The sequence below is a fragment of the Passer montanus genome, unplaced genomic scaffold (assembly GCF_014805655.1).
Source record: "Passer montanus isolate IOZ18808 unplaced genomic scaffold, ASM1480565v1 scaffold11, whole genome shotgun sequence".
NCBI classification, from domain to species: domain Eukaryota; kingdom Metazoa; phylum Chordata; class Aves; order Passeriformes; family Passeridae; genus Passer; species Passer montanus.
In genome coordinates, this window is record NW_024357613.1 from 19,997,910 (window position 1) to 20,023,877 (window position 25,968).

The following is a 25,968-nucleotide window of genomic DNA, read 5'->3' on the forward strand; positions in this document are numbered from 1 at the left end:
ATGTTTAAAATGAACTGCCGGATTTTTTGTTTGATATCACACAGTAAAAAGATTTTTAAAAATGAAATTACTGTGGTAACTAAGTTATGAGAAGTCCTACATAGCTATCAACTACTTATAATGCAGTGTTCCTTTTAAGATATTTCTTCTCTGCTCCCTTGAAGAAGGCTCAGTCACTTCCAGCTGAAATATCTAGGATTATTAATTTTGTAAAAAGATAAGGACTAATAACATTCCCAACTTCACTTAGAAAAACTGAAATAAATATTTTGCAATTTATTTCTTTGTTATTTTCTCAATGAATATTATGTTGGATTGTAACAATTTATCAGATTCTAGATGTTGTTGACACACAGCATATTCATTTTTTTAGAGGTTTGTAGCATTCTATTTCTGTGACTGAGAAATAAATCCCCAAAATAGGAAAAGACTCAGAGGACATAAGCAAGGGAGATGCGTCCATGAGGACCAGAAAGTTATGCAGGCTGGGACTGACCACAGATGTTGCAAGGAGATTGACTTCATCTCATCACAAAGGGGACAAAAGGGTGGCCTTTACTTTACATGAGCACCTACCAACAGTTCAGCAGATCTTCTGGCTCTATAATTTTTTTTCTAAGTTCACCACATTTTCCTTTCCAGCAGCTGGGGACTCCTAGAATCCTGACAATATATGTAATATAGATACCAAAAATGGAGAACACATTGGTGTTGTGATGCAACTGTCTATTGATATTGCTTTATTTTGTTAAATTTTACTTACATTTGTATTAGTTTATGCAATATATTTTTAATCACTCTGATAAATCAGAAATATCATGCAATACCAACTATCTTCATATAAGCAAATTTGATAATAAATATTAAACTTTCTACATGTGGAATATGTAAAAGAACCCAGCTAGAGAGTGTCAGAGTAAAAAATTCCTTTTTCCCTCAATAAATGTAATTTTTAATAAATTCACAGCTATGTAAAGGTATTTCTTACTCATATTTTTTTCTTTTTTCCTAGATATCCTGAAATTTTATTTGCTTATTAAATTCAGCTTCTATGTGTATCACGAGGTTATTTTCCACAGACTCTTTAATTATTTCTGTGTGTTTTTCTTTCTCTTTAGTTTCTTGATGGAATATATACATCACGTATTTCCTCCAAATGTCTACAAACATATCTGGGTCAGAAGTTGTTCAAGCAGAGCTTTTGTATTATTACTATCATTTTTAATTCCTGTTTATTATTCTGCAGTCCAGATCCATGGAATGGCAAAGAAACTACTGCTACCTAGCTTCAGAAAGGTGGAGAAAACCTCTGCTTGTTTTCAGATGAGTGGTTTGATTTCCTTTACTGTATTTTTCTTTGTTAAGAGTAGAAAGTGAGAAGTTGCAAGATCAAATTCCAGTGTCAGATTTCCTCCTTTGCCTTTTACATTCTGGAACATATTTTAGTGAATGAAAATGAACATTCTCATGACAGCAAAAGCTGATAGGTATGAGAAGGACTGTATGTGTAATTCAACCTTCGAGAGGGGATTTGGGCCCCAATGCACACAACACTGTCTCTCTCCTTACAGTATTCTCTCATTCTTCTGATCCAAAAATGTATTTCCCATTCCTCCTAATACTTAATAGTTTCTTGATATTTTTTTTCCATTTTCATTTTCCAAAACCTCCAAATCAGTAAAATTAGGAGGTTACGGCTTGTGAAATTTTATTGTGGATGTTGAAGCAAATACATTATGGTGTGAGAATAATCATCATTTTATTGGAGCAATCATTAATAGCATATTAATATTTATTTCAGTGTAAGGGGTCATTTTCTTACCCTTGCTCACAGTGACATGTATGCATGAAAGCTTGTTGAGCCAGAGCCAACTGTTCAGTGGGAAAAAAAGTAGAATAAATCAAGAAAGCATATCACTTTCAGCATCACAGCTGTTCTCACTTCGTGTCCTACTTGGTAGCTGGGCTACTGAGAAAAGCAAATACTTCTTTGTTTTATTTCTGCACTAAGTAAATGTCATAGCAACCCATTAGCACTGACAAGGTCCTTGTTCCTGAATATCAACTACTTTAACCCTTTCACTTACACAACACTTTTTCCATTGTATAAGCCATAGCAATCAATGTCTTTTGTTTAAGATTACAGGCAGTCACAACAGTTGATTTTTCAAAAATAATGAAAAGATAATTTCATTCTGATTACACATTTCTGCTGGCTTTTGAAGCAATGCATTCTTTAAAACATGACACTTGTATTCTCAGTAGTTAGTCTTCTTTAGCAGATTCTGAATAGAAAACTGTTACTTCTACACAAGACTGGTCAAAATAAATTTAATTTAATGGAAAGAGTGTGAGCGTTCTGTGGGCTGATGGAACTGCTTCTTAAATTACATCATAGTTTTAAATGGACATCAAATGTGTTCCAAAACATTGAAATTGGCAGTAAAAGCTTTACTTCTGGTAACTTTGTTGACTTGGATGAGATTAATAAAGTAAAAATTTTTAAGATTTTTTGTTTCATTACCCATATACTGTTGCAATGAAACACTGATATAATCTTTAATTACCTAACTCTCAAAAGTATCTGAAAAGTCCTTGGTGCTTTTTTAGGATCCCAAATATTTCTGTATGTCTACATTAAACTTCTCAGAAGTGTCCTTTTATTATCTTCCTTCCCTATATTAATTTGAAGTTCCAAAAATTGAATCTCCTCAGTGTATAAATAAATCATCAAGTCCAAGGTAGCAGGCAGTAATTGTCAAACCGGTCATGGCTGATACTCCTCCGGAAATCCTGACACTCTCTTGCTTCAGAGGTTAGTAAAGTCTTTGTTGGTTGCTGTAGAATAGCTACACAGAATATGATGATTTTCCCTTATTTTTCTATTCACTTTTCTAAAAAAATTATTCTAAAATGAGAGAAGCAGAGTTAAATTACCATCTGCTTTTGGTTTCAGGAAACCTGAGTACATTTATTTTCATCTACATGTTTTTCCAACTAATTAATAAATTATTACAGAGAAAGATGACAACTTAACTTACTAGTCACACAGGACACAGATTTATGCTGTTCGGCAGTTTGTGACAGATTGAATTATTGGATACAGTTAAGTTGATGGAAAAAAGCAAAGGGATGGGTTAAAAGTTCAGGATTCTTGCTGACTGCACTACCTTCTTATGGCATCATGCTAAAGGTTGACGTCAGCAACATACATTAAATCCCTTTTCTTCCAGTCAAGTAAAACCTAGCTAATAAATCATATAATAGGAGGTAGTACAAATCTGCTTTAGTTTCAGGAGAGCTGTGATGAAGTAAGCTGCACACAGTACTATACCATGCTGGTATACAAAACACTTCCAAATTATTTCCACCAATGTCAGTTTTTACCTTATGTAAGCTTATTTACAAACAGCAGTAAAGCCTAAGTGCACGTAGTGTGGGGAATTTCTTTTACTTTCACTTAACACAATTTAGAAAGATAAATATTGATCCTTAGAGAAAACTGGGTCCTTATTCCTGTCATGTAAACAGGCCTGCTCTTAAGAGTTTTGCAATTGTTTTATAATTGTCTATATATGCTTACATTTTTGAGTTAGAAAATACACTCCTAGAGTATCCTTAGAGTATCCTTTAATCTTTATTTTTCTAATTAACTTCTGTTATTTTCCTAACTAACTCATTTCTATCATTGGTACTTGCATTAAAGAAATACGTACTATAAATGTGTAGAGACAACTAGACAACGTATTAAAATTGGGCTCAGATCCTTGTCTCAATGCAAAATAATCATAGTTAATATATTTATCTAATCAATGGTTAATAATGCACTACTTCACTAGATAACAAATAAATTGTTTTCAGAACTACTCTGGATTTCAGATAGGATTTCATTTAGAAAAAAAATATATGTTTCACTTCCTCAGACATACCTTTTTAAGTAAAAAGGCCGTATGAAAATTTAGTATTCAGACTGCTTCGCTTAATTGAATTTTAGTATTAAAAAAGCATAGAATTTTTATTTTTCTGACTACTATGACACTAAATGTACTGTCTTACCCATTAACACGATAATGACCCATATGTCAAATGATAAAAGTGTACAGTAATCTGTTACACCAAAATCTTATTATGGCCAAAAGGGGAAAAAAACTCCACATATACTGATCTATGAAATTGTTGTTAATCAGTGTAGAGTTTCAACAAGCTAGTCTAACTTGTCAAGATAATACTTGAAAATCCTATTATTAATGTGCCTAAAATTGACCAGAGGACCACAGGGTCACTCTGCTTTAGATAAAGGGCTGAATAGGTTGACTGGGATCAGGTGGCTGTGTGAGGTCGTCTCGACTTAGATAGATAAAGGTCTAAATAGGTTGACTGGGATCAGGTGGCTGTGTACATAGCCTTCCCTGGATTAATCAAAGTGTGAAAGTTTCTGAGTGAGCCAGACCAGCATGGGGGATCAGTCCAACATAGAGTATAAAGCTGAAAAACCATAAGAAATAATTTTGAAGAGGAGGGTAGATTTGAGCTGACTTTATACCATGTATTCTTTCCCAGTGATTGGATCGCCCAGAGTCATGACCACAAATAGAGACCAGTAATGAGAATCAAGTTTGTGTTGTGATCCAATCATGCATTGAAAGACAGTGTTGTACTTGCTTTTTGTTTCTGTTTTTGGTTGTTTTTTTTTTTTTTGTTTTTTTTTTTTATTTCAGTGAACTGCTGTATTGTTAAATCAAAATCCTAGTAAATACACAGGGAGATTTTAATATTAAATGTAGAATATCTTCTGATGGTGAAAAATCTGAATACGAGGTTGAACCAGGCTTCTTCAGGATCCATGAGAAATATTTACTTTTTCTTTAGTACTTTCAATATTAAGTAGAAAGTGGCAAAGACTTCAGTGAACTGCTGTATTGGTAAATCTAAATCACAGTAAATACATTTAATATTAAAACAAAACCTCCCTGTGTAGAATATCTTCTGAGGGTGGAAAATGTGAATACAAGGTTGAACCTGGCTTCTTTGGATCCATGACAAATATTTACTTTTTCTTTAGTACTTTCAATATTAGGTGGAAAGTGGCAAAGACTTTCTGTAGAAAATTAGCCTCTTATAGCAGAAATAGGCATTTTAGGACACCTATTTAAAAAAATAATTGTTATCTTCTAAGGTTTTGAACACCAAAAGTGAAATCAAGAGCTAGGATTTTAGCTGTTAAACTAATTCTAATAAAGAGTTACTATCATGACAGCCATTGCAAGGTTTTGACTGTTAAACTAATTCTAAAGAGTTACTGTCATGATGGCCATTGCAAAAGCTCAGGGTATATCATCTGCTTTAAATGACATCTATAGTAAACCACAGCATAGCAAGTTTGCAGTGCCTTGCATCTGACTTACTGATACTTTGGTTCTGATATAGCTCAAAAACCTGTGCTGCAGAGGTCATGTTCTAGTAAATATCCTAAAACACTTTGGCCACATCAAAGATAAAATAACAGTTCTTGAAGAGTCACAGGTATTTATTTAGCTGTTAAACTAATTCTAATAAAGAGTTACTATCATGACAGCCATTGCAACAGCTTAGGGTATATCACCTGCTTTAAATGACATCTATAGTAAACCGCAGCATAGCAAGTTTGCAATGCCTTGCATCTGACTTACTTATACTTATACTTTAGTTCTGATATAGCTCAAAAACCTGTGCTGCAGAGGTCATGTTCTAGTAAATATCCTAAAACACTTTGGCCACATCAAAGATAAAATAACAGTTCTTGAAGAGTCACAGGTATTTATTGACTGGAAGTGTCACTGAAATGATGTTATAACTAATAAAACGTTAATATACTCTTAATGTTTCTAATAAAAAAAATGTTGCCCAAGCTCTACAGTGGGGAAGTTCATAAAATGTGAAAATACAAAAATTGGAAGGGCCATTTGCACAAAAACCCAGGTAGGCAACAGTGTATGGAATTAACCTAGTTGAAGATGGGAAGCCACATTATCGACAGCATGTTATAGATACACCACATATTTCAATCTGGTTTTTATTTGCCTTCCTCCAATTTGGCTGCAACAGTACTGTTCATCAGTCCTAAACACAGTCACAATTTTATCCCATGTCAGTATTTCTTGTATCCTGAGCATTCCAAGGAAACCAAGCCTACATTTGCCTTGATGTGCCACAGAGAGACCATCTTGTCTTGGTGTCCAGAGTTCTCCCCTCCTTTGACACCTGTTTGCTGTGACTGACAATTTGCCCCTGTGAGCACTGACAAATTGCAGCTCGACCATACTGTGGCTGTCAGACAGATTGGCATAATCCACCATCATTATCAATATCTATGTAACAACATCACACCATTTTTTACATCCTGTCACATAAGCATGCAGCTAATGCATGTTCCTATCTTATATTTGATACTTCCTATCTTACACTTCACTTTTTTTTCCACTTTTTTAGTCACTGCAAAATATCTTCATTACTATGAAAGTGTTAAGAATGTGAAGACTTAAAAATCTTCTGTATGGAGGAGAGAAAGAAAAAAAATGTTTGCAGAAGAAAGTATCTAAAAATAGTGTAAAAGACCTTAAACAGCATATTATACAAAACAATGAAAATACGAAAAAGAAAAACACATGCAATGGTTTCCAATATGCACACTCAAAACATACCACTAGAATCCAGCTTTCATTAATCATAGATACAGACTCAAAGAAAGAAAAAGAATTCAAAGAAAATATTTTTTCTGAACAATTTTCTGTTAATACTAAATGAACTCTTTTAGGAGACAAAGACCCTAGTTTCTCAGTGAAACTTAATGTCAAAGGAAAAAGAACTAAGAATAAAAATGTGTTTGCATACTCTTCTAACGCATATTTTTTCATTAAAATCCACCTACTGGGACTACACTAGTATGTGCTTCCAATGCTAGAGGCTGGCACACTGAACTGCAAACAGAATGGGGTATTCCAAAGAGCATTTCTTAATGAGCAAAAGACCTTAGAAAAACAAAACAACAGAACAAAAAATTCTTATATGCTTTAAATTTTCATTTTGTTGTTTTGTTTTTCTTTCTCCCAGCTCTATTAAAATTGTGTAATTCTATAAAAAGAGAATAAAAAAATCTCTTATGAGAATAATGTTTTAAAATTTACAATTAATTTCTCCCAGCTCTATTAAAATAATGTAATTCTATAAAAAGAGAATAAAAAAATCTCTTATGAGAATAATGTTTTAAAATTTACAATTAATTTCACTAGCTGTTGGTAAGTAAATTTAATTCAAAAAATAGTGGAAGATATGAGTCTTAAATATTGGCATCCTGTTACTTAGACTTACTCTGCAAAAAAACAGATAGCATAGGTTCTTAAGTCAACACTGCTTGTCTGGCAAATGAGAAGCTTTATGCATTATTTGCTGTGTCACTGTTGTAATCCTGTCCTGGAAAGCTTCATTCTCCATGCCTTATTATGTGGAAGTGCTCATTTCAGGCTATAGCTTCTTTTCCAAGGAGCTGGTACCCTAGAGAGCTCCTAGCAACCTTGTGTGATCTGTAGTATTAATGGTTGAGATTCTAACTTAAAAAAAAAAAAATAAATAAGGTCAATAATGATTTTTGCCCTTGTTTTGGAGCGTGAGGTCAGACTGGACTTTTAGGTCCTATTAAGGACTCATGTGGACATAGAGAAGAGTAGGCCTGTGAGGATACTGGTTCCTATTCTACTAGGTTCTAAGACCTTATCAGTGTTAGATAACCAGTGCTTAGTTATGAGCTACTAATTTTTTTATGAGTTTGGTTTTGCTTGTATCATTGCACTTTGCTCAAAGCACCAGATTTTTCCAAGCAATGGTCCCACCAGTTTCCTGAAATGCAGTTTCAAATAGCCAGCAGCTATTTGCTGCCTTAGCTAAGAATGTAGGTGTGTAAATCTTTAGCAACACCCACAACCAGTTAGTTAAAATGTAAATGACCTTAAATCTACCCTCAAGAAGGGATGTCAATTCACTTTGAGTGTTCAGGCTTAGAAAAAAATATCTTACTTCTACTCTCTGCTTCTTCACTTTAGCTTAATGTAAATAAAATAATAGTTTATCCTCTCACATATCTGCTTCTAATAGATGTAGTATGAACACATTGTTCAGACAATTATTCAGACATATAGCACCAGAGAAAAAATCTTCTCCCTGATGCAAACTCCATACATTTATGCTAGAGAAGGAGGATCTCAGCATTATACAACAGAGATCTGACCCTTTGCTGAGGGCTATTGGCAAAAATATGTGTAGGGTGATGATTTGGCTTGCAATGAAAATTTATCACAGACAGCGATAAATTGGAGGCTGGCTTTAATGTAAGCATTTTTATATAGTAGAGAGGTAATTCATTTCTTTGCATAATCTGTGTACTCATAATTTAACATGATAATTGCTATACAAACACGTAACTTCCTAATTCCATGAGATTCTTGTTAAATGTATTATTGTACATGTTTTGAGAACTTTATTTTTACATATCTTTTTAAAACATGAAATTTTCATCAGTTCTGTCTCCAACTGAACAAGAGCTGAACAACAGAAAAAATATATACATATACAGAAAAAAAAATTGACTCCTTTTTATTTCAGGCAATTTTCTAGAATGTTACCAAAGCAATGGCAAGCTTCCTAAAAGACAAGAGACATGCATGTATGTACAGGACTTCAAAAGCAATGTAATTGCACTTATTTTCCTTTAGCAATACAAACTTTGTTTATGTCATTACACCACCAAACATTTTAAAATGCAGAAGAAAGAAGAAGGTCAAACCATTCATGTGGGTTTTGACTGGGGTACAGGTAAGCTTCCTCACAGTAGCTGGTATGGGGTTATGCTTTATGTATTATTTCTGTATTATTTATTATATTTGTGCTGAGCACAGGGGTTGATAAAATAGAGGGTTTTTTATTGCTGAGCAGGACTGACAGAAAGGCTGGGAAGGATACAGAGCCAGGACAGGTGACCCAAACTGACCAAAAGAATTTTCCATACTATATGACATCACACTCAGTATTTAAGGTGGGGGAAGAAAGAAGAAGGGGAAAGTTTGAAGTGATGGAGTTTGTCTTCCCAAGTCACTGTTACACATGATGGGGCCCTGCTCTCCAGGAGATGGGTGAACACCTGCCTGCCCTTGGGAAACAGTGAATTAATTTTTTTGCATAGGAGGTTTTGCTTTCCTTATTAAATTATCTTTATCTCAATCCTTAGGATTTCCAGCTTTTACCCTTGTGATTCTCCCTGTCTCACATTCCACTGGCAAGAAATGAGTGAGGCAGCTGTGTGGTATTTAGTTGCTGGATAGGGTTAGGCTATGATACCTCAAAAAAAAATTTAAAAATTTACCTAAAGAAAAGTATGTAAAGTGAAACTTGAGCAAAAATGGAGCAAAATCTTTTGAACCAAATTTTTTTTTACATGCATAGCATTTTTTTTTAGAAAATTTAAATTTATTATAATAACAAAAAATTGAGCATAAACTGTTGAAACACACCAGCTTCTACATCAGAAATAATGACTTGGTGACCCTGGAGGTATAGCACCTTTATTCATTTCAGTAAAATCAAGTAGTATGAGGCTGCCTTAATGTCAGATAAATTAAGGTTTACAGTATGTCATTTCTGGAAAGCAGCTGCTGTCAGAGCAGCTATTAAAAGAGTGTCTTTGTTAAATGAGTAGCATTAACTGGAGTTTCTTGATAGTTAGTCAAACTCGTGAAAAAAAAAAAAAACAACCGAAAAAGGCTCTACGGAACACATAACCAATGTGTCAATGGTGTAAAGTAGTAACAACCACTTCTGTAGGAGAAAAAGGCAGCTTTCATTTGCTTATAAATTCAAGAATGTATTTTGTATGACAATTATTTAAGAACTAAAGCTGGCTTCCTCTGTTATGCACCTTGAGACATTCTGATAAAAACTGCTGTTATAAGATGTAAGCATTGTAACTTACCAATACAGATGAGAAGAATGACTGGATTTCAAGGTTTTGTAAGGTATGTGAACTCCTATGTCAAATTATAAATGACAATTGAAGTTCTGAAGGTAGTTCAAGTATTTTTGTCATGTACTTGAGAAAAGTTATCGTAAATCTCAAAATACCCAAGAAGCATGAGTTCAGGGAATGAGTTCTGCAAAATAATGGTAAATTCTTCTTCTATCATGCTTAGCAGATTTAACAGAGAATGAGTCCTTCTCCAGAAGTGTAATTATGGATCTGTTATAACCATTAACAAATACAACTAGCACATCTTAGGTCTAGGATGCCATTTACCTTTCTTGTTCCAGCAAGAACTAACACAGTCATGACTACGACTGCTGCTACTGTTTTTCATTTTCTTCCTACATTACTATGCTCAATGATTTTTAAGGTTTCCTCAAAAACCATTAAGGCTTTCTACAACATTTTGTCAATGATCTTTAGATATATAGAAATCACTAAGACTATCTATGGTCTTAGAGAGTGCTTTAATGACTTAGTTTAGTAAAATGACAGCACAAATACCTTTTTAAACTAGAATACTTAGAGGTAGATTGCCAGGATTATTCAGACCTAATTTGTACCAATTCTTAACATTCCTCAGAGTAACTACTTAATTCAGATGTATTACTAAATATTATAACATATTTTAAAAAAATGTAGAGGACTTCTGAGGTTTAAGATGTAATATGAATCCTCTGTTTTGCAACAGGTTTTCTTCATGCCTTTTTGTCTAAAATCTATATATTTAGGTATGCAATGTATAAGAAATTAATAAATCTTTTTTTAAATGAAATTTCAATTACATTGATATTTGCAAATTAAATACATAGTAAAAAGATTTTTTAAATATAATTCACATCCTTAAAATAAATTATTACTGTGAACTTTTTAATAAAGTAATTTGTTTACATTTGGGATTCTTAGTCAATTCATGTTGGAATGAACAGTCTTATATTGGAAAGATATTCTCTTGAAAAAAACTGTTAGATCTCCTACATTGTGAATGTCTGTGAACTCAGGCAGTTGTGCTACCATGGACTGTAATCCTGTCAGACCTAACAAGCTAGGCACATTCAGCCTGAATTAATAGAGGAGTGGGAGACCTCTAAGGAACACTTCAGTGTTGTAGCAAGTTTTTAGTGCTACTGACTCAGTGGGAGACACTCTTCTATATAAGTTAGTACTGAACTAATGTCCCAGCCAGGGAATTTTGAAAGACACCATAATTAGGATGCAATAGGCTAAAATGCTCAGAAATAGAGAATGTGAGACAGTCTGACTGATGTCACTGCAAGTGTCTTAATACATGACTAGAGAAAAGCAACTGCTAGAAGGAAAAAAAAAACCTGGAAAATATTAGCAAAGAATATAATTATATCTTATGGTTGGATAGTATAATATAAAAGCAGTAGAAAGCCTGGTTTGATGTGATCAGCATAAGATCATTTTACTGATGCATATGATGAATTTACAAAACCATATACAGGAAAAAGACCTTAAAAAATAGAGAGAGAGAGAAAATTAATTCTCAATCAGTTTTAGCTGATGTGTTGCTCATTATATGTTAAAAAAGGCCTTCCACAAAAGTAGTCCCCCAGGGTTTTTTACACAATTATAAAAGAAGAAACATTCTGCTATAAAACTCCTGATACACAATACAGCTATGAATATTTAATAAACACGGAAGTAAAGAATAAATTCTAGAGAAAAGCTAGTCTAATATTTCTAAGTACTGGGCAATCATTCAAATATTTCTATTTTCATGCATGGTTACTCCTTCGCAGAGCAAAAAGTCTTACCTCTCTCCTCATAATTATTATCTTAGAAAGAAAGTAAAGAAAGGTGAACCCTGTATCACAAAATATGTTCTTAATTTTATCAGTCAGGCAATATTTGTCCATGTGTCCCAAAATCAATTCAGTTCCCCTTTGTGCAACATGATCAACAAGCAACCAAAGTCATCTTAAAACAGATATATCCCATTGACATTACTTTTTAGTTAAATTTAAAGTAAAGTAAGCAATGATCACAACAATTTGCAGAAGTTTCTGCAGTCTGTATTAAATGCACAGGCTGCCAGGATATGACTGTCTCTAGACCCTGACAAGTAATGTGTTGTGGAAAATCCTGGGAAAACTGCTAAGCAAGTGTAACTCTAGTAGATGAACATAAGAAATGGGGGAATAAAAAAATAAAAATAATTGATGTGATAGTCCCTGAAGGGCAGTAAGTCAAATTAGTAGATAGAGCTTCCATTAATGTTTTAATGGCAGCCTTCTATTTAGGAATCCTTAAATTTGGGATATTCTCCATATTTTTTAATACTGAATTCCACTGCTCCGCTTTCTAATGACTCAGAAAATAAATAAAGTTAACAGAATACTTAGCTGCTCATATAAATGTTAGATGCTTGATGACTGTATTCAGTGAAGAGCATATGAGAAGCTAGAAATGCACTGAATATTCTAAGTATTAGTTTTCAATATGACTTCTCAATATATACTGAAGTTATAGGGAAGATAATATTTTCAAAAGGCTTCTATGGAACATCTTAAGAGCTTTCTATAAATGCTGAAGAAATATGTTTGAACTTAATTTCCTGAAGACAGGAAGAAAACTTTAGAACCAATCCCTTACTCAAAAAAATACTAAATAGTAAAACAATATGAATTAGATTATTTTTCTGATTTTCATACTACTGGAGACCTAATAGATGTGAGTCTGTTTGGGCATATTTCCTTGATGTTCCCACAGGTCATTACAGAAAATAGTCTTGTATTTTAGCAATATTTTCACTTTTAAAAGTAGAAAAGTTTTCCATGTATGAATGTAGCTTCAGAATCATGAATAAACCATTATTCAGTTCAGCACAATGCATTTACAAATGGTGCATGATGACTCCCTATTTTAGGTGGACTTAAACATCATGCAAAGGCAGCAGGATTGCATCTGGCAAATGAAAAAAGGTGGTAGATGGGAAAAGGTTCTGTCTCGCTGAATGATATTTTAGTGCATTCCAATATTGACAGAGAATAAGAGAAAGAAATAACTGTTATAATAACACTAAAGGTGAAGTTGTAGGGTGTTGTATATTTAACAAAATGTTAAAAAATAATTCTGTTTAAGAACATTGGTTGAAGTCCTATAACACATTTTCAAACTTAGTTATCCAACTAACCACATTTTGTTTGGACAATTCTACGTTGCCCACCAGAAATTCTGATTCATTATTTCAGCATATTTTTCTCACCTGGAAACTAAGACTCTAAGGAGAATTTTTTTTTCTAGGACTTGTGTTCAGTGATATTTTATTTTTCACTCTTCTAAATGCAGAGAACATTATTTCTCTTTTCTCTGATGGCCTCTAAAATCTGTGTACTTAATTCCAAAATTCAGTTTTTTGAAAATTTTTTTCAGTCCTAATTTTCAAATTAGAGCCTAAAAAAGATAATGTGAAGAAAAATTCAGATTGAAAGTATTAGCAGCAGCTCTTATCTGTGTGTGGCACATTGGCTGTTGTATATATAGATAATTTTAGATAGACAAGTTTCTTTAAAATCCTCGACCAAAGATGTTTCCCAAATCTAGGTTCTTATGGATTTTCAGTTTACAAATGTTACTTTATCTTTCCTGATTACAGGATATCTGCTATGTAATGTAAGCCTTTTCCCTCTGTATTATATGAAAGGTACTCTGCAGACTAGAAAGCATTGCTTATTCAGGCAGACACAGTATTAAAACTTTGTAACTGAATTCACAAGACTACTGTCTATTCAAAGGCATTTCTCTGTCTTTTTCTTGTGAAATTAATATCCTTACATTTTTAACTGCTCCCTATGGCATTTATGCAGCTTGTGGGTATGTTGGTCAGACAGAGATCTCTAAACAATGATCAGCTTTAATATTATTAATTATTAATATTATTAATATAATTAATATCCTTACATTTTTTAACTGCTCCCTATGGCATTTACGCAGCTTGTGGGTATGTTGGTCAGACAGAGATCTCTAAACAATGATCAGAAAAGCTGGCATATGGAACAACAGAAACTCTACCATTAATGGGGTCCTGCACATTTAATATTCTCTGAAAACACACGAATTTTTTCCATTGACTCATGGGTGGTTGGAAATGCCCATTGAAAAATACGAAAGGAATTAATATGATTCACTTGTGCTAAGAGGTATGACAGTCCATTAGCAATATTTTTAGTTACTGTTTGTAAAGAAAGAGAACAATCTGTATAATCATAAGTTACTTCTTTGTCAGACTGTGTAATACTTAACAAGACTCTTGCATTTGCCAGTAAAATGTATGGATCATAGATGCTGGTTCTAAATCTTGGTACACATACTCAGCCCTGAAGGATAGGTTACATCTCTAGCTAATTATTCAAATGGCTCCTGCAGGCAGCAGACCAAAGAACAGGGAGAATCTGTAAAATTGGAAGAGACTTCTGTAGGTTATAAAAACCACAGATTGTTCTTGCTTCATCATCCACTGTGAACAAAATTCAATCATGTGCATTAGCCATCCAAGCTCAGCTGATTTTCTCATACAGTAAAGGTATTCAAGGCATCTGCATGCTGCTGACAATGGATGAAAGACTTATGCCATTCTGAAGAGGAAGATAACGTCCCACAGATGGCACGTCAAGACAGTGTTGGGTGCTCATGAATGAACATTGACTCTATAAATCTGTATAAAATCCTTCTTCTTGTATGCAAAAAGATTTATAGTGAGAATGACTTTATAATTTCCTTATGGTAGTACAGTAGTGGCATAAATTGTTTCAGAAGGAAATGCAATCACCTAGCAACAGTTCTGATCTCCAATTTTCTAAATCTCAGGATTAAGAACATATTTTTCCAAGGATGTGACATATTTTCAAGTCACTCACATGGCTGTTCACTCTTTCTCTATTGACTTAAGTACTTTTCCTTGCCTTTGCCCAATTTGTGTCATCATTGTTCACTTCTATATAAACAATATTCATACACTTGTGCTGCAAGCAGGGCAACTCCATTGTGACAAGCAGTTTCCCCTTTGGCTCTGAGTCTAAAATTAACCATATATAGCTCCTTTTCACAGTTACTCATGAGAAAGAGTATGTATTTCAGAATTTATACAAATGTACAAATGTGTAAATATATAAATTAATAGAAATTTTGCTTTGCATATGTCATTTCTCCTACTGCCTCACTAATGTAAAAAATTAGTGCCAACATTTAAATCCCTTTCTCTCATTAGGTTTAATTGTCAGTGAAGGAACCGAAGTTCTGTTGAATTTGAGTTTGAAAAGGTACACTTAACATCTTTACAGTTCTCAAATAGATAATTACCTTACTACAGAGAATCCCTGAATCATTAAGTTTTAAGAGCAAATTCTCACAGAATTTTCTACCACATTGCAGAATCTTGCTCTGCTCTTTGCAAAGTTCTAATAATGTTTCTGTTTTCAGACCTGCTTTTATAAAACTGTTCTTTAAGAAGAGTTTTCTCTCTTTCTTTCATGACAGAAGCAACTCATTAATTCTTTGTGTTAGGACCAGACTCACAGATTGAGGCAGAACTATTCGAAACAGATTTAGGATTTCAGTTATAATTTCTTGATATGACTACAGTTCCAGACTCCTGACACGAAGACTGGCAGACCGTGAGCATGTTCTATGCAGTATTTATCTTTAGCAGTCTCTCAGCCAGTGTCTAGACAGGGCTAAGGGCAGGACAGATTTCATTTCCAAAGACAGTTTTGTTATGGTCACTCTCTTTTGGCTGGAAGGAGAGTGTAGCTGTTCAAACACAACTTAATATGTGCCAGGTAACCACCTGGCATATTTAGTGCCTGAAGCCCCTCATTTATTAGAGTTGGCAAAAGATGTGCATCTTAAAAATACCGGAATAAATGGCTATTGATTACTTCTTATAGCTTCTTCCAGGCTTGGTAAAAAGTCACAAAAATACTAGTCTGTATAAAAAAAAAAAAAAAAATTAGGATCCTTAGCTCAATTAATAGGGTTGCACAAGGGAACAGAACAGTAATCTAAGAATTGCTGAACTAATCCCTGTTTTTGTGCTCCTTGGACATCAGATATACTTGATTGTTGCAATGATGGAGGCTGTTTAGAGATGTTCTTTTGCATTCATGTTCCCCATGTACTCATTCAAAGTATAATTTATCCTTTCTAATGTGTTAATTAATCCAATATGATATATAAATCCTATCGTTCAACAACTATTTAAAATGAGGCATATCTGCATAACTTTTGTAGGCAGCATGCTCCAATAAAGATTGAATAAAAGCTAATATTGACCTCATGACCTGAAAACCTGCTTCACGAACACTGTAGCTTCAGTATCAAAACATTAACTTCACAGTAGATTACAGCTTTGTTTTTATAAAGATGCTCATTCATGTCGAGTTACCTGGCATCTGGTATCTTACCAGGATTACAAACTCAGATGGCAACATCAAAACCAAACAGGGTGTAAGGATCATAGACACAGGTTTCAGACTGTTCACATTAAAGTTTTATATACAACAAATGTTTCTTTATATATAATAAAAGTTTCTTTTAAAGTCCAATACAAAACTTGTATTAGCAGAAGAAAGGCCTATTCTACTCAGCTGACCTCTATGAAACTGCTGTTTCACACTGACTATACCAACAATAAAAAAGCTGTATTTTCACCAAGAGAACAAATATTGAGACATCTATTGCATTTTAGAGATACAAGCACATTCTTTTTATATTAACCATTTCAGATTTTTTGGTGTTGTCTTATTTTTCTTAAGCTAATATATTTATTGCTTTCAAACTTATAAAAATTTCAGTTTATAGCTGCATTTCCTGTATATTTCAATACTGAAAAGATTTGTTGCTTTTTCTAAGAACTGAGTAAGATTTAAATTTCATGGGACATGTAAATACTTAGTTCATAGACACTTTCAGTATAAATATTCTGAAGATGCTCTAGTATGATTTTCATTTTTCTCTAGTTATATCAGGGATAATTTTTTTATAGCACAGGTTACTGTTAACCCTACTACCAAGACAGTTTTTACAGTGAATGAAAAACTGTAGAATAAGTAACATCTTAGCACTTTATTTATTTACTTATGACTACTAGCTATTCCTCATTAATCTGAGTCACCATCAATCTCTCCTTCTACTTAAGAAATGTAATGAACATAAAATGGTCACTTGGTCTTCTGATTCTTTCCAGATCATTGAATAATACATGTAATTTCAGAAAATAGTGACTTTAAATATTTAATTTTTAAAATTAAATAAAGAAATATTATTTCTTTTAAAATATTTTAACAAAATAAAATAGATATATTTTTGTCATATATAAAACATAAGATGAATTAATCTTTTCCTAAACCTTATCATTGAGAAGTCATTTCAAAGCATGAATTGACTAGAATATTTTATGGAAGCCTTCTCTATCAGTCAAAGTAAACAATCTACTTAGACATTCTTGCTGCTGCAGTGTACCAGGAAAAGGCTTTGTTGACATGAGATCATTGCTTTCTTTATTCAACACAAATACCTTACCTGCAACCATATCTGACATTTCAAGTACTAAACATAATACTGAATATAAATCAGGGCACTAAGGCCAAAATTTTGTCTCATGGGGACCCCCTTAACGGGAAGTTTTTAACATAAGAAAATATTTTGGTCTTAAGGCAAACCCAAAATGGATGAATTGATGCCAGAAGTGTTATTAAGATCCAGAATATGTTAACACGGTGTTCAGAGAGATATCTCCAGCAAAGTTTGAGTCCTAGAAGAAGTGTAACAATGTGTTTGGTCTCTTCATAGACTAAAGCAGGACCCACGCTGGTTACATTAATTTTGTGGAGATTGTTAATAATAGTGATGCTATGAATCCAAGTTTGCTTCTGCCATTTGGACTAAGTTTTGTTCTTTCATTGGGCAGATAGATAATTTCATCTGGTTAAACTTTGAACAATTGCTCTTAACTTATGTTTCCTTTTGAAGTTGGCCATTTCTCTTTCAAACCTGTTGCACCATGGGATTATTGAAAGAGAAACAATCTGGTTTTGCAACTATGTTAGCTAGTGTAATAAAAATGATTACTTCACCATGAAGAACTTTACTACCAAAATACAATCCTTAATTCTACCAATGTTTTCCATAGAAAATGTATAAATATTGACAATATGGACATGGATAACACCACAGGCAACTATGCCCCCAGATCTGGTTTCAGGAACCCTTACTTGATTGAGTTGTTAATTGATATCAGATGATAAATAAATGTAATCTGACCAAGATAATTCACTAATATTCGCCAAGATACTGCTATTTTGGAAGTAAGCATTATTCTTGTTCCACCTTCACCTCGACACAATATAGGATATAGTAATTATCTAAGTCTTGGGTTTCTTTGTGTACTAATATGCAGCACTATTATGAAATAACAGCCTTAAAATCTTACTGGTTTATCAAGATGTTTATGTGCAATTCAATTTTAACTGTGTGCATTTTCTGTCATATAAAACAAGAGTCACAAAAGACACTAAGAAAACCTTAAATGAAATAGCCTGTTTTTACATAATGCTTTGTTTTATTCAGGATTCTGCAAAGCTCACTGGTATGATTATGTTTCACTAATCAGAGGTTTCATAACATCAAGGTGCTAGCATTTATCCTTGTTAGTTATTCCCCAGAGAAATATTAATTTACACTAGATGCTTTACTAATGACCTCTTAACTTGGAGATAAAAATATAGCACTGTGCTATGAGCATTTTTTTCCTATTAACAGAAACCAAACATGCCAAATTATCATAATATAAAAATTATTATATGATGGCAACTTTATAGAACACTCAATATGTATATTACACATATATTCCCATTATACTGTAAAGGCAATAGATACATGTTTACATAATTTATTTCTTACAAAGATTTTTCTGTATTTCATATTTATTCATGCTTGGATGAATCCCTTCAGCCAGCTACTTTTTTAAAATTACAGGTGAGCGAAACCATAAATTTCAACATGGCTTCATTCTTAACAGTCTATGAAGCAGTAGATTGGAAGCATAAAATAAAGTGAGCAGAATCATGTCATGTTCTGCTGGGAGACATATTTTACCCTTCAGCAGCATATTAAAAACGCATGTTCTAGAAATTGAGGCAAGGCATACAGTACCTCAGTCCCATGAGATATATTTCTCTGCCTTGAGCAGAATTTTCCTCTTGGCAGTGTGTTTCAGAACTGGCAAGTTCAATAGTTTAATCTCTAGCATTTGCATTACATTTTTCAATTCAGAAAAAAAAAAACCTAAAAAATATTTCTATCATACTGCTAAAGTGTTGAGTTTGGGTTTTTTCAAATAATTTTAATGCACATGAACAAGATCAGGTTCGGTTGTTTGTTTTGGGTTTTTGTTTTTTTTTCCTGAAAAAATGAGTTAACTAACTGGTGGGATAGCATGGTTTCATTATGTAATTTTAATAGTATGGTCACATTGTATTATCTCTACATTTCCTAGTCAGATATTCAAAATAAATTACAAAGTTAAATTCAGGAAATGTTAAAAAGAAATCTACTTTGAAGAAGAGATGTCATAGCATATTTAAGTGATGCAGTTTATATTGCATGGTCTTTCCCACTCCACGGTGCAGTTGGCAGAATACTACTAGCAGAACAATTCTTCTGGACTGGATATAAAACACAAAGAGTGTGCCTTTCACTACGATCCTCCTGAAAATGTTTATTATTAAAATATGAAGTTGCTAATTAAGAACTCCTTTGATTATGTAGACAGTACAACCTGTACTTGCTAGTATGCTATTTCACTTAGAATACAAGTAATACCTTAGTAGTTACGAACATCTTATTGGCAGGTCTGTAGTGTTGACAATAGAAGAAAGTACACATCCCATGAATTTCATACTCCCCAGACTAAGAATTCATGGATTTCACTGGGGAAAGAAGCCTTGGTTAAAAAACACTCACATTAATCATTTGAAGGATACTGCTGGAATAAGGGAGTATGAGGAACAACTGATTATCAATCATACCACTGATTATCTGTGAAATAGGGAAGGAGAGGCAAACTATGGGTATGATGTCCTCATGGGTTGTGTAAATAGCAGTCTTCATGAGCCAGTGTTCAGTTTGTTTTGAAATTAGAAAGATGAAGGGGTAGCCAAAGAGAAAATTAAAGCCAATTTTGCAGTACCAAGTGATGACTTTTTGGTATTGGGTACTATACTACAGTAATTGCAGAGAAGAACGTGAGCTCTTTTAGTCTATTGAAATCTGAAAGTATATAGAGTGTTACAGTTTTTAAGAACTCTAAGTGTATGAACTTGACTCACACTTAAACTCAGAACAATCACAATTAGAGACAAATTAACAAGAAAACCCAATCAAACCACAGGAAAAAAAAAAAACCTAAACCCACCACCCAACCAACTAACCAACCATCCAACCAACCAACCAACCAACCAACCAACCAACCAACCAACCATCAGAAGTAAAAGAACAGGAAAAAAGGAGTCATGGGGATGCAAACAGCAATAGAAATATCAAACATAAAGATGGTAGGCACTTTTGGACACAGCATTTATTACAATTCTGAAATGTTAAATGTCTGAAATCTTTACAGTTTCTTTTTATTTCTCCAAAGGAAGGTAGCAATGAAGGCAGATTTTTTTTATTTTTTTTTTTTTAATTCATAGAACTTTCAATGGTGTTTCTATAATTTTTTGGCTTTAGATATCTGTTTTCTCTATATGACATAACCATAGTCTACAGTATGCCAGTTCTAGAAAATTTTATTTTGTTGTCATTTTTGGGATTTGTCTGACCTCAGCCAAAGATTTTCACAGTGGTAGCTCAGTGTAGCAGATGCAGAGTAACCCCAGATTCAGCCTCACCACCAGTGCTGTTCGTCTTATTGAGGCTTCACAGTCCCTGATCTATCCTCAACAATGAGACATTACAGCAAAGTACAGAAAAGAGCATTCCTCTAGTGAATGCTGAACTCTGTCTGGAATGGCAAAAGGGCTGTTTTTTTTGAAGCTCATCTCAGATGCATGTTTACATCTTTGTTCTCATGTTGTATTTTCATGTCTGTGGTGCTCAGATAGAACTTTGTATTTCAAAATTTAGTTCAATCTGTGAATTATGCAGGAACATAACCCAAAAGGCATTAACAATTTAAATCTGCCAATAACTGATTTTTATATTTTTTTTCTGTAGAAGCAAAATGTGAGTAGACTGTATAAGAGACCTTTTGCTGGATATTATTAAATAAAAGTTTTCTGAAGTAAATAATTGACATGCATATGAGATAAAAAATATTCTGATCTTCAGCTGAACTAAAGATGATAAGTAAGACAGGAAAAATAGACTCCAGAATATAAACAAGTACCAAGACCTGTGCCAAGGAACTTTCAGCCATTCATTTTAATTACATTTTATTTAATTACAAAATAGGAAAGGCATATGCACTGATTGACTTACACTTTTTGCTATTTTTCAAAATAACTTTTGATGAAATCATTATCTTCAGGTTTAGACTAAGCTAAAAATATAATGCCTTATGTTCACTGCTGCCATTTTTGTCAAATAAAGGGTGCTAGAAAGTTAGGCATTTAACTGCCTAGCTTATCCTATGGATCAGAAACTCATCTTCTTGGGTTTGTACCTACAAAAACACCAAAGGAAATTAGTTTTAGTTTCATAGTCCAAAACAAAAATGAGATTTTTTCCAACAGAAGAAATATTGGAGTTCTACCATCACATCAACATATTTTTATCCAGAATTTCTACCACTTTTTGGATGTGCTATGTCTCAAATAGTTCAGTGGATATTGGTGGAAACAACACCAAAAAATTCGAACCAAATGAAAAAAAAAAAAAAAACCACAAAAAAATCCCAAAAATAGAGTGGAGGAAAAAACGAGGTCATAGTGTTTATTTCCAAAATATTCTGAGGCTTTGAGAATTTTCTCAAAAATAGAGAAGGGAACAACAGATCTTATTCAAGATACAGGTTCATGAGTGGTGACTCAAGGAAGTAAATGGGAGAGGTTGAGGGAAGAAAATAAGAGCTAAAAAGCTACAGAAGCAGAAACATTTGAAGTAGAGACAGATAGGAAGTTACTAATGAAAACAAAGATGAAGCTCTGTTATCCAAGACCTGCTTCACAAACAGGTGAGTGAATAAATAAATTTATAGCAGAGATTGGATTAATATTTTAGGGAAAAAAATTGTAGGATTTCATGACAGTAACAGGACTATAAAACTATTGAAAAATATGAGATATATGCACAGCATAGATGACAGAAATCACTATAGAATCAAAAAAAAATTGGAAAATTATATAAGATTGTGTCTAAATGGGAATAACACATTGTATATAACTGCTTGTTTAATCTAGGATAATTTACTATTGAACAAGATTGATATTGTGAAATAAAAATCTAAACATAATTATTTATGTGTGTTTGACAAAAGGATGTAAACAATTTCTTCTCTATAGACTAAAGATTTTAAATACTTCAATGAAAAATGTAATGGATAATTTATCACCCTATTGATTTATTATCACTATTATTTCTCCCCTGACCATGAATGAAGGTTTAAAGGGGAAAATCAACAAAATAAATGCTCTAAGAATTATTTGATGTATAGTGCACATTTATTTCTTCTCAAAATCTGTGTCAAATACTCATTAGTTGCTTGACTACTTGTCTCTATTACTCTATTTAAAATTTTACTCTATTATAGTAAAAAAATTACTAGGGTTTTTTTTTTTTTGCTATAGTAGATAATAAAAAAATTGAACTGTTGATTTTAGATAAGTTGAATGGCCAAATATCAGTTAGAATATGACAAAAAATATTCACCATGTCTTTCTACGTGGAAGGAGGAAGAATTACAGACCATAAAAAATAAATTGACAAGCTAGACAGTCACTGACTTGTCTATCATTATTGGATGGAGTGAGAGAAACATGACAAGGCATGCAGACCTAAAATGCTTGACCACACAACTTATATATTTGCCTTACTTTTCCAAAGAAATATGCTATCCCAGTGCCCAATTCAAATGCAACTTAAAGTACCTTATCTTTTTGAAGTCTACATGAAGCCCCTAAAAACTATTAGTGTGTGTATTATAGAAAAACTGTAATAGATTCAATTTTGAGCAGCTATAGATTAAGCCTATAGATAATTTGTTACATAGCATTCAATAAATTTCCCAATACTATAGTATCTAATAGATAAGAGAAACTGTTTTCTATAGAGAAACTATATTAATGACAGGTTTTATAACAAATGAGAAAAAAAAAAGTTATAACTGTAGGGATAATTCAGATTGAACTAAAGTAGATAAGGGTACAACTGATCTGAAAAGAAATGTCTACAATTCACTGAAGCAAGAGTGAAGATCTGTAACTTCTAGTTAGAACTAGATATTCTAGTTGGATTTGTCTTAAAATTATATTTCAAAGCCATTATTTATCATCCATTAGACAATGGCATTCAACAATCAGTCAGTAATAGGCTTAGAAAAGTATCAAATCTATCTTTTTGAAATCCAGTGCCAAGGTTAGTTTTGTGCCTAATCAGATCAAATGATATATGGAGCTCACTTGCACATTCCTGATCCAACAGTGTTGACAGGATGAGTCAAAGCTGTGAGAAGGGACTGTTTCAAGTTCCTCACACTTATGCTGAAGGCCAAAAATCTCCATTATGTAAAGCTATTGTCTTTCAAGCTTGATTGTATGTGACATGAAATTCCTCTCAGGAAAATGTAATGTACAACCATGCAGATAAGTGTTAGTAGTGTTTATGTGAAGAAAATTAATTTTAGTAAGAAATAATATGTCTATATTTTATATAGGCTTAGAGATGACTGAATTTTGTAAGAGTTATATGTTGTGACATCAAATTTTGAGAAGCCTTAAGAAAGTAGAAGACAAAGACATCCTGGAATAAATAAGTATGCAATGGAGAAGTGTGATTGTTAAAATAATAATCTCCTCCAGTAGTTAGGGCATTGATAGACAAGAGTGTTCTTGCTCTTCAGCAATTTATCCCTTAACTGTGACACAGAAGATAAACAAGTTAAATCTAAGACCTAGATTTTGCTGTATTCTGCTGTTAGAATGTTTATCTAGCAGCTTAACGAGTGAAGCTAGGTCCTTTTAACAAAAAAAATAGTTTTGACACTCTTCAGGACTCGGGCAATTATGCCCAAATACAAAAGTTTATTAAGCACTTATTCTCAGGCCAATTTGTATTAACTGTATTTGTTCCTGTGTTCTTTAAGTTACAAGAAGAATTAATTGAGGGTGTTGGTAGTTAAGATCAACTATAAAAATTCAAAGAGTAAGGTGAAAAGTGAATAGTAATAGTGACTAATTTTAGTCACTACTATCACTATTACTTAGTCACTATAAAAATTTCTTCACTGCCTGAAGAAATTTTTGGTGCTTAAATTCCTATTGCAATTCCAGTCATTAGTTTTAGCAAGAAAACTTGTATAGTAGTATCAAAAATGCAGAAAAAAATTCTTATTCTTATTATACAGTCTTGTGAGACTTGATTAGCAATTATTTGAAGAATACTTTAAAAATACAAAGTGCTGTATTATTCTTAATTAAAGAATAATAGAAAGGTTTGAGTGGGAGGAACCTCAATGATCATCTAGCTCAAAACCCCCTGGCCTGGGCAGGGACACTTTCTAGGTTGCTTAGTAATTCCTGATGTACAAACCAACCCTCTTTCAGTTTAAAGATCTTACCCCTTTGTCCTATCACTACATGCTCTTATAAAAATGCCCTCTCCCTCTCTTCTAGCTTCCCCAGAAAGGAAGTGCACTCATTGCAAGTCAATGAAATGGAGTTTAATAAGAAGCTAAAAGTGAATCTACAAAGTACAAACACTAAGGCAGAAAGAAAGTTCCATGAAATAAGCATTAACATTGTCAAATGGAAGAACTTTTCTCTTAAGAAAAGAGAAGAATCACTTCCTGGGAGTTAAATTCTACTTAAAGCTCTTGCACTCTGCACTCTTTGTGGATGCCATTACATTAGCATTTCAGATGAAATCCTAGTGTGTTTGTATTAAAATTTCTAGTCATACACACTTCTGTGCACCTTCCACTCCATACACCCTAGTGTCCTGTTAGAGTGAACCACTTTCCTTGCATATAAAAATAAAGTGTAAGAAAGTCCCCTGGAATGTAACTTGTGAACTTTGATTACTGTAAGGTTCCTGTGTAAGGAACCAAGCCAGAATTGGTCCAAATATTGTTTTTATAGGAGGGGTGAGGGAGGGAAGGAAACCCTGTATATGGAGTGTTTTAATTTCACTGATCTGAATTAGAGTCATAGCTCATTGTGAATCTTCCAGTAAGTTTCACAGGCTCAGCTGAAGAGGCATTGTTCTGCAAGAGGAACAGGGCAGCTGCATAAACACCATTTGTTGCAAACAGTGTTGAAATACTGGACTCTACCCTGAGTCAGTTAGCACTCTACTCAAAGCATTGTCCAAAAGCAGAGATGATCATAAAAGGGAAGGGAAAAAAAGGTTCAGATTTTCTTCCTAGGTTATTTCCTAGGTTAAAAAAAAAATCCAAAAAAACGCCCCAAACTACAATTCTTGAAAGCTTGAACTGAGATTTAGAATCACACATTTATAATTCATTAGAGCCAGAGGTAGAATATTAAAAATTATACTTTGCATCCAAGCTTCCTTTATTGTTTACTCTGTCATTTTGGCAGAGGAATATGAAAAGTCTAATTGTGTTGACTTATTATACACACTTTTCACTGTCTTCGTTCAGATGTGAACTATACAAAGCATGAACAAATAGAGAAGCATATCTAAAAAGTTTAGAAAATTTTTGGTGAAGTTTTTTCATCTGT